The sequence below is a fragment of the Tupaia chinensis genome, unplaced genomic scaffold (assembly GCF_000334495.1).
Source record: "Tupaia chinensis unplaced genomic scaffold, TupChi_1.0 Scaffold143602_1, whole genome shotgun sequence".
NCBI lineage: Eukaryota > Metazoa > Chordata > Mammalia > Scandentia > Tupaiidae > Tupaia > Tupaia belangeri.
Window position 1 is genome coordinate 1,667,742 of NW_006203448.1, and position 7,617 is coordinate 1,675,358.

General features: G+C 43.9%; 1 protein-coding gene across 1 annotated transcript in view; it reads left to right on the plus strand.

The window, feature by feature from the left end:
• The first annotated feature begins 7,170 nt into the window (after positions 1–7,170).
• SETX (senataxin) overlaps positions 7,171–7,617 on the plus strand; it is a 106,669-nt gene continuing 106,222 nt past the window's right edge. The window contains exon 1 of the mRNA XM_027766625.1: positions 7,171–7,193. The gene's annotated coding sequence lies outside the window, so the exon portion shown is untranslated. The remainder of the gene's footprint in view (positions 7,194–7,617) is intronic.

Sequence of the window (7,617 nt, forward strand, 5' to 3'; positions counted from 1 at the left end):
TGGAAGATAAAACTGTAGTGTATGCCCCCCCCAAAACAAAACAAAACAAAACAAAACAAAAAACAAACAAACAAACAAAAAATGGTAATTATTTATGTTTGTTGGGCCAGCCCCATAGCCTAGTGGTTAAGAGAGAGACAGATTCTACGTGGCTGACTGTGGTTTGAATCCTGATCCCAATGGCTTGAAAAACATACCAGGCACGTGTGCATGGGTGCCCCAAACCCCAACAGGATGAAGATGGAGAAATGGAGAAGCAGTTTTGGGCATGACCATGCCCCCTTGAAGGGTGCCTTTTTTTTTTTTTTAAGAGAGATGTTTGCAATAGAGTAGGTGAGCACTCTGGAGAGACAGAGACAGAAAGCAAGAAATCATCCCCTGGGGGAATGGTCATGCTGCAATCTCTTCTCCATTCTCCTCTCGGGGTCTTGGGCACGCACGCACATGTGCCCAGTGTGAATTTCAAGCCGCTGGGTTCAGGACTCGAATTGTGGTCGACTATGTGGAAGTCTAGCAACATAACCATTATGCCATCTGCTGGTTCTGAGGGGTGCTTTTGTTATAGGATGGGAGCATGTTGAACTGTGTTGTGTAAAATTCTTGGTTCTATAGGTTCAGATCTCTAAGAACAGAGACCCGTCCTGAGACACAAAATGAAAAACCACAAACACTTTTAAAGTAGAAAAAGAAAAGTTTTAAAAGGAAAGTGAGGACTCTTTTTTTTTTTTTTTTTTGAGAGGATTTTGCTATAGGATACATGTGCTCACCCGAAAGGCAGAGACAGAAAGCGAGAAATCACCCCCGGGGGGATGGCCACGCCACAGTCCCTTCTCCTCCATTCTCCTCTCGGGATCTTGGGCATGCATGCACACGTGACCAGCGTGAGTTTAAGCCACCGGGTCCAGGACTTGAAGCGTGGTCGACTACATCGGAGTCCAGCGTCATAGCCATGGCTCCAACTGCTGGTCCCAGAAAGTGAGGATTTTTAATAGAACAGAAGTTCACCTCCATGCCTGAACGACAGGTGGGTAGCTTCCAGAGAAGGACAACAGCGCTGGGCATGGGGTTAGGTGTTACATTTATTCTAAGAGTTGATAATGACTATTTAGCAGGGGAAGGTCTGTCACAGTATCTGGCTTCTTTGTTTGAATCTGAGAATCTGCGGGCTCCTTCCGTGCTTGAGTGTCTCTCCCACAGGTAAGGAATTTGAGTACCTAATCATGCAGAAAGTATGTGCTAAGACAAACTGCCTAATCAGTGTACTCCCCAGTGGGAATGAGGATGCTGACCAACACATCTTGTTGGGTCCTTGTGTATTTATAAGGGATGACAAGAGAAAAGTTAACAACCTTCTATGTGTGCTTTTCTCAGGCACTAAGGAAGAAAAACAGGATCTGCCTCTCCTTCCCGGGACCAGATGCTGGGTGGGAGGGCCAGGTCTCTGCAAAGGGTCTGGCTGTAGTCCTTGATACGCTGGATAGATGTGGCTGATATCCTTCTGCTACTCTCCTAGAGTTGCCCACTCATTTCTACCTGACTGCCTATCAGACTTTCTCCTTTTTCCTCTGTCTCTGTCTCTGGTGAGCACATGTACTCTCTGGCAAATTGGAAAAAATAAAACTAAGCTACAGATAGAAAGAAATGAATGGCATTGGGTTATTAGTACCAGATATGGCCGACTGCTATAAAGCATTAACAAACTGGACAGGCATTTTAGGGTTTGAACATTAGGCACACAGACCTCAAGAAGGAAAACACCCCAGTTAAGACCCTTCACTCACCTCAGTGCCCCACCTGGGTATAGCACCCAAACATGTCACAGAGAGGCAGAGCCCACGCAGAGAACAATGGACCCGCCCGCCGAGCCACTGAGACCGTGATGGTTATTCTGGGTGTCAGCTTATAAAGATTCCTAGTGAGTGGGCCAGCAGGTATCATGGCAGCTAAGGTGGCTGGATCCCACATGGCCGACTGCATGGCTCCAGTCCTAGACTGGCGACTTGAAAATCACACCAGTGCATGTGAGTGCCTGTCCAAAATACCGAGAGGAGAATGGAAGAGAGAGGATTGCTGTGTGGCCATCCTCACGGGGGTGATTTTTCTCTCTTTCTCTCTGGCAAGCATATGTGCCCTGTAGCAAACTTAGCAAAAGATTCACAGTAGGAAGTGTTGACAAGGTTACTGAGCAAGTGAGATTCTCATACATTGTCTATCAGAGGGTGAAATGGTAAAAGCACTTTTAAAAAATTTTTTTATTATTGTTAATTTTATTTTTCACATGAGTTTTGCCAGAGAAAGAAGAGAGAGAGAGAGGGAGAGGGAGAAAGCAAGCTGACAGGTCCGGGACTCAAGCCATGGCCAGCCATGTGGGAATTCCAGCACCTTAACCACCATGCCACCTGCTGGCCCGGTAAAAGCATTTTTAAAATATGTTGATACTTTCCCATAAAGTTAAAAGCATACTTACCTAATGTTAAAGAATATCCAAAACGCCTCTGTACTCCTGCTTGGGTTCCATAAACAAACTGTGACCTTGTTTATTACAAATAAGGCTGCTTTTTTTTCACTCTCTAGGGTACAGCCAATAATGGCAGCTAGGTGGCTCCATGGTGATAAATATGGGGATAAATATGTCAATCACAGGGATCCCGCCTTTTAAACTGTGTTACTGCAGAATATAACTTCGGAATGTAAACCACCTGAATTGTTTCTACCTCATTCCTTCACTTCCGTTTTTGTATATCACTTTTCTTTTCCAGAACTCTGGCGATTAAATACCGAGAAACCATGAGGCTACCCGAGGTTGCTTGGAAGTTGGTCCAGCAAGCTGTCAGACTCGAATCATGTGTTTTCTTTTTTTTTTTAGAGAGAGATTTCTGCCATATATAGGGTGTGTGCACTCACTGGAAAGATGGAGAGACAGAAAGCAAGAATTTACCCTCCAAGTGAATTTCAAGCCTTTGCTTCTGGGACTCAAACCGGAGTCCAGCAACATAACCACTATATACTATATATATATATTAGTTTTGTTGTAGGGCTTGTGCACTCAGTGGAGAGAGACAGCGAGAGAGAGAAAAAAAAAAACCCAGGATGGATGGCCATGCCACAATCACTTCTCCAATGTCTTCTTGGGATTTGGGGCACATACACACTCATGCCAACTGTGTTTTTCAAGGTGTGGGTTCCAGGACTTGAACCTTGTGGTTGGCCATGTAGGATCCAGCTGCTTAACCACTAAGTTATTTATCCTGGATATTTACCCAAGATAAATGAACATAGGCCCATTAAAAGACTTGTACAATAATGTTCATAACAACTTTATTAGCAGTATCATAAAACTTGAATACCCCAAATGACCATCAATAGATGAGTGAAAAAAATTGTGATATATTCATTTAATGAAGTTCAGCAATAAAAATCAACTGCTTGCTGAAACATGCAACATCTATGAACCTCACAGACGTTATGTTGAACAAAAGCAGACAGACACAAAGACTGCACAATGTATAATTCCGTGGCTAGCGTTCTGGAACAGACAGGTGGCTCCATGGTGATAAATATGGTGATGATGGTCAGATCAGAGGTTCTGGTAGGTGAGTGTAGAGAAGGGGGTTGCTGCAAAGTGGCACAAGGACACTTTTGGGATGAAGAAAATGTTTTCTATCTTGATTAGAAAAGGTGACATAAAAATATGGGGCTAAAACTCATCAAATCACAAAATCGATCCTACTGAGCAAATTGTGTGTAGAGTGCATGTAAATTATATAGGGCTGAGTTTTTGTTTTGGAGAGACTTAGAGTCAGTAAAGAATGCCTGTGTTTAAGAAGGCTTTACTGATTATAAAATGTTGTGTCAGGGAGTGGATGTAGGGGGCGTCCCACAATCACCAGGTCAAAATGGCCTGCTAGAGCAAGATTAACATTTGTAGACGTGACTCACCATGCTCTTTGAAACTAAATTTTATTTTTAGTACAGGGAAATTGGTACAATTTCCGTTGTCATTTCATAATTTTTTAACATAAAATGTTGACTTTCAGGGACAAGCAGGTGGTGTGGTGGTTAGGGATGCTGGACTCCCATGTGGCTGACCATGGTTCACGTCCTGGACCTAGAGGCTTGCTTTCTCACTTTCCCTCTTTCTCTCACTTTGTCCCTCTCTGGTCAAATTAAAATAAATAAAGTTAAATAGAATAATTCTTTAAAAAATTTTGACATATAAAACTTAACAACATGCATCTAAAAATGAGAACATCAGGACCAGAGGACAGCGTAATGAACTCCCACGTAGTGACTGCGATTTGAGTCCTGGAGCTGGTGATTTCAAATTCATGCCAGCCATGAGTGCGTGCATGTCCAAAATCCTAAGAGGAGAAGGGATTGCAGTGTGGCCATCCCCCCTAGGGGGTGATTTCTCACTTTCTGTCTCTCTATCTCTCTGTTTCTCTAGTGAATGCACATGCCCTGTAGCAAAACAAAAACAAAAACAAACACCTCTCTCTCTCTCTCAAAAAAAAAAAAAAAGAGCATTTGTTACCTGGTAATTGAGTGTCATTCATTTAAAGTATTAAGGTTTGGACAAGTCAGTGGTGGTGGTTAAAGCAGCCGGATCCCACATGGTCAACTGTGCAGTTTGAGTCCTGGACCCAGTGGCTTGAAAAACACACCAGGCACATATGTGTGCATACCCCAAACCCCAAGAAGACAATAGAGGAGGAATTCCAGCATGACCATCAACCACGGGTAGGGTGCTTTCCCACTTTTCCTCCCTCTGTCTCTCTTCTCACCCTATATAGCAAGTTTTTTAAAAAAAGTATTCAGGTTCAATCACTATGCTACAAAACCTTAACTGCTCTGAAATCTTACAGCTTATCTGTGAAAAAAATTTGATAGAAATTTTCTTATATTTGATAATCCTAAAACTTTTAAAGGTATTATTAAAATAGGTAATTAAGTTGAAAGAAATTTTCTAAATAATACATTTTATCAACCTTACTAGAGAAAAATTGGAGTTATCGTTGTATTCTCTGTACAGAAAATGACATAAGGGTGGGCCCGTGGCGTGGTGGCTGAGGCAGCTGGATCCCACATGGCCAACTGTGTAGTTCGAGTCTTGGGCCCCTCGGCTTGAGAAATATACCAGGTGAATGTGTAAGCGTGCCCCAAATCCTGACAGGAGGGAGAGCTGGAGGAAAAGGGATTGGGTTGTGACCATCCTCCATGGGGGGTGGGAGGTGGTGATTTCTCACTCCCCCCCCCACTGTATTACATACCCTTTGGAAAAAACAAACAAATGGGGATGGTTATAATGACAGACTCACAAAGGGCTTCAGAAACAGGAGAAAATGATGACTTTTGTTGGTCCCACATAGTTTATGACTCCATAGACTTTCCTCTGTAAAAATCAGTACAAGTTGGGGCCAGCAGGGGGCGTTGTGGTTAAGGTGTTGGACTCCCACATGGCAGACCCCGGTTTGAGTCCCGAAACCAGCGGCTTGAAACTCAAGCTGGATAACTGTGTGTGTGTGTCCAAAATCCTGACAGGAGAATGGATGAGGAGGGGTTACAGCATGGCCATCTCCCTGGGGGGTGATTTCTCATTTTCTCTCTGTCTCTCTGGTGAATGCGTGCACCCTATAGCAAAAAGTAGATGGTGTAGTAGTTATGTTGCTGGACTTCCACATAGTTGACTACAGCTCACATCCTGGACCTGGTGGCTTGAAACTCACACTGAGTGGTTGTGTGTGCTCAAGATCCCGGGAGAAGAATGGAGGAGAAAGGATTGCTGTGTGGCTATCCCCAGGGTGGGGTGGGGGATTTCTCACTTTCTCACTGTCTCTGTTCCCTCCCCCCCATGCAAAAGTCTTAGGGCAAAAACCTCTTTTAAAAATCTTTAAAAAATTAGGGAACCAGCAGTTAGGGTAATGGTTATGTCGCTGGACTCCCACGTAGTCGACCGCGGTTCGCGTCCCGGACCCGGTGGCTTAAAACTCATGCCAGGTGCGTGTGCGTGTGTGCCCAAGATCCCGAGAGGAGAATGGAGGAGAAGGGATTGCAGCGTGACCATCCCCTCTGGGGGGTGATTTCTTGCTTTCTGTCTCTATGTCTCTCTCTGTCTGGCGAGCGCACGCGCCCTATAGTGAAAATCTCTCCAAAAATACAATAATTAAAAAATGAGTAAAAATTTTATGACTGTGGTGGCATAAAGAAAGCTATATTGTTATATAGTCAAACATTTTCTTTAACCTAAAATCCCACTTTTTTTTAAATTTAATTATTGTTTTTGAGACGTTTTCGTTATAGGGCGCGTGCACTTGCCAGAAAGACAGAGAGACAGAAAGTGAGAAATCACCCCCCGGGGGGATGGACACGCCGCAATCCCTTCTCCTCCATTCTCCTCTTGGGATCTTGGGCATGCACACACATGTGCCTGATGTGAGTTTAAGCCACTGGGTCCGGGACTCGAACCGCAGTTGGCTACATGGGAGTCCAGGGACATAGCCATTACGCTAACTGCTGGTCCCTATTTTCTGATTTTTGTAAGAATTTAAAACATTTAAAATAGCCCCGAGAGCTATTTTGGGTCCTGGGTCCAAGTTACCCTGTCTAGTAGATAAGTTCCTGGTACAGAATTTAGGACAATGTTCTGTTTCTTTTATTGAAAGAATTGCTTGGCATCTATATCCTTTCATATCTATTTTAATAAAATAGTAATCAACTTTAAAATACAGCTAAGTCTTTGTAATTCTGCAAGGATATGCAACAAATTTAACTAAGGTTACATCAGGGATACAGAAATTCAGGTTTTGACCATGTCCTTTTTCCTTTTTTTACTGTGGAACAGCCATATAGGTCCTTATTTTTAAAAGTACTACAGAAAAGTATTATCTTAAAAAGGCTATGTGGATCATTTATAACAAACACAGTAGTTTGAAACAGCTCTGTAACTCTCATGTACACATTCATTTGAATACGGTCTAGGTGGTTGACAAGATGAAGGAAAACCAGGAGAGGGACAGATAACGGTCTCCCGGCGCTGACCTCAACCAGCTCCCTGGGCTGGGCAAATCCCTAACGGACACTCCCGCCCCGGCTGGCCCCGCCCCTTTGCTGGAACGTTCCCTGGCCAGAACCTTGCCGCCAGCGCTTGCTTGGCTCATTCTTTCCCTTCCTCGGACAGACGAAGGTCCTCCTTGGTAAGACGGTCTCTGATCAGCCCATCTGATTCGGGCCCATCTCAGCCTCTTTTTGTGTTCATTTCTTCTATGATTTTTTTCCCTGGCAGCTGTTGGGTGAGCTGGGGTGGGAGTGGGAGTTGGGCAGACACGGCAGTCTTTTTTTCTTTATAACATGAATCAAGGCTAGTAATTTTGCTTTCTTGTCTCCTGCGTTGAGTGTAAGACAGTGGCTATGCCTCATCATCCGGGTCAGTAGAAGGTGTTAAAAAAAATGGGTAGTTTTCACCGGGGATTTTACTCTGTTGTATTCTGTATAGCTTGTCTTTTTTTTTTTTAATAGAGGTTTTTGCTATAGGGTGTGTGCGCTCGCCAGAGAGAGACAGACAGAAAGCGAGAAATCGCCCCCCAGAGGGGATGACCAAGCCGCAATCCATTCCTCACC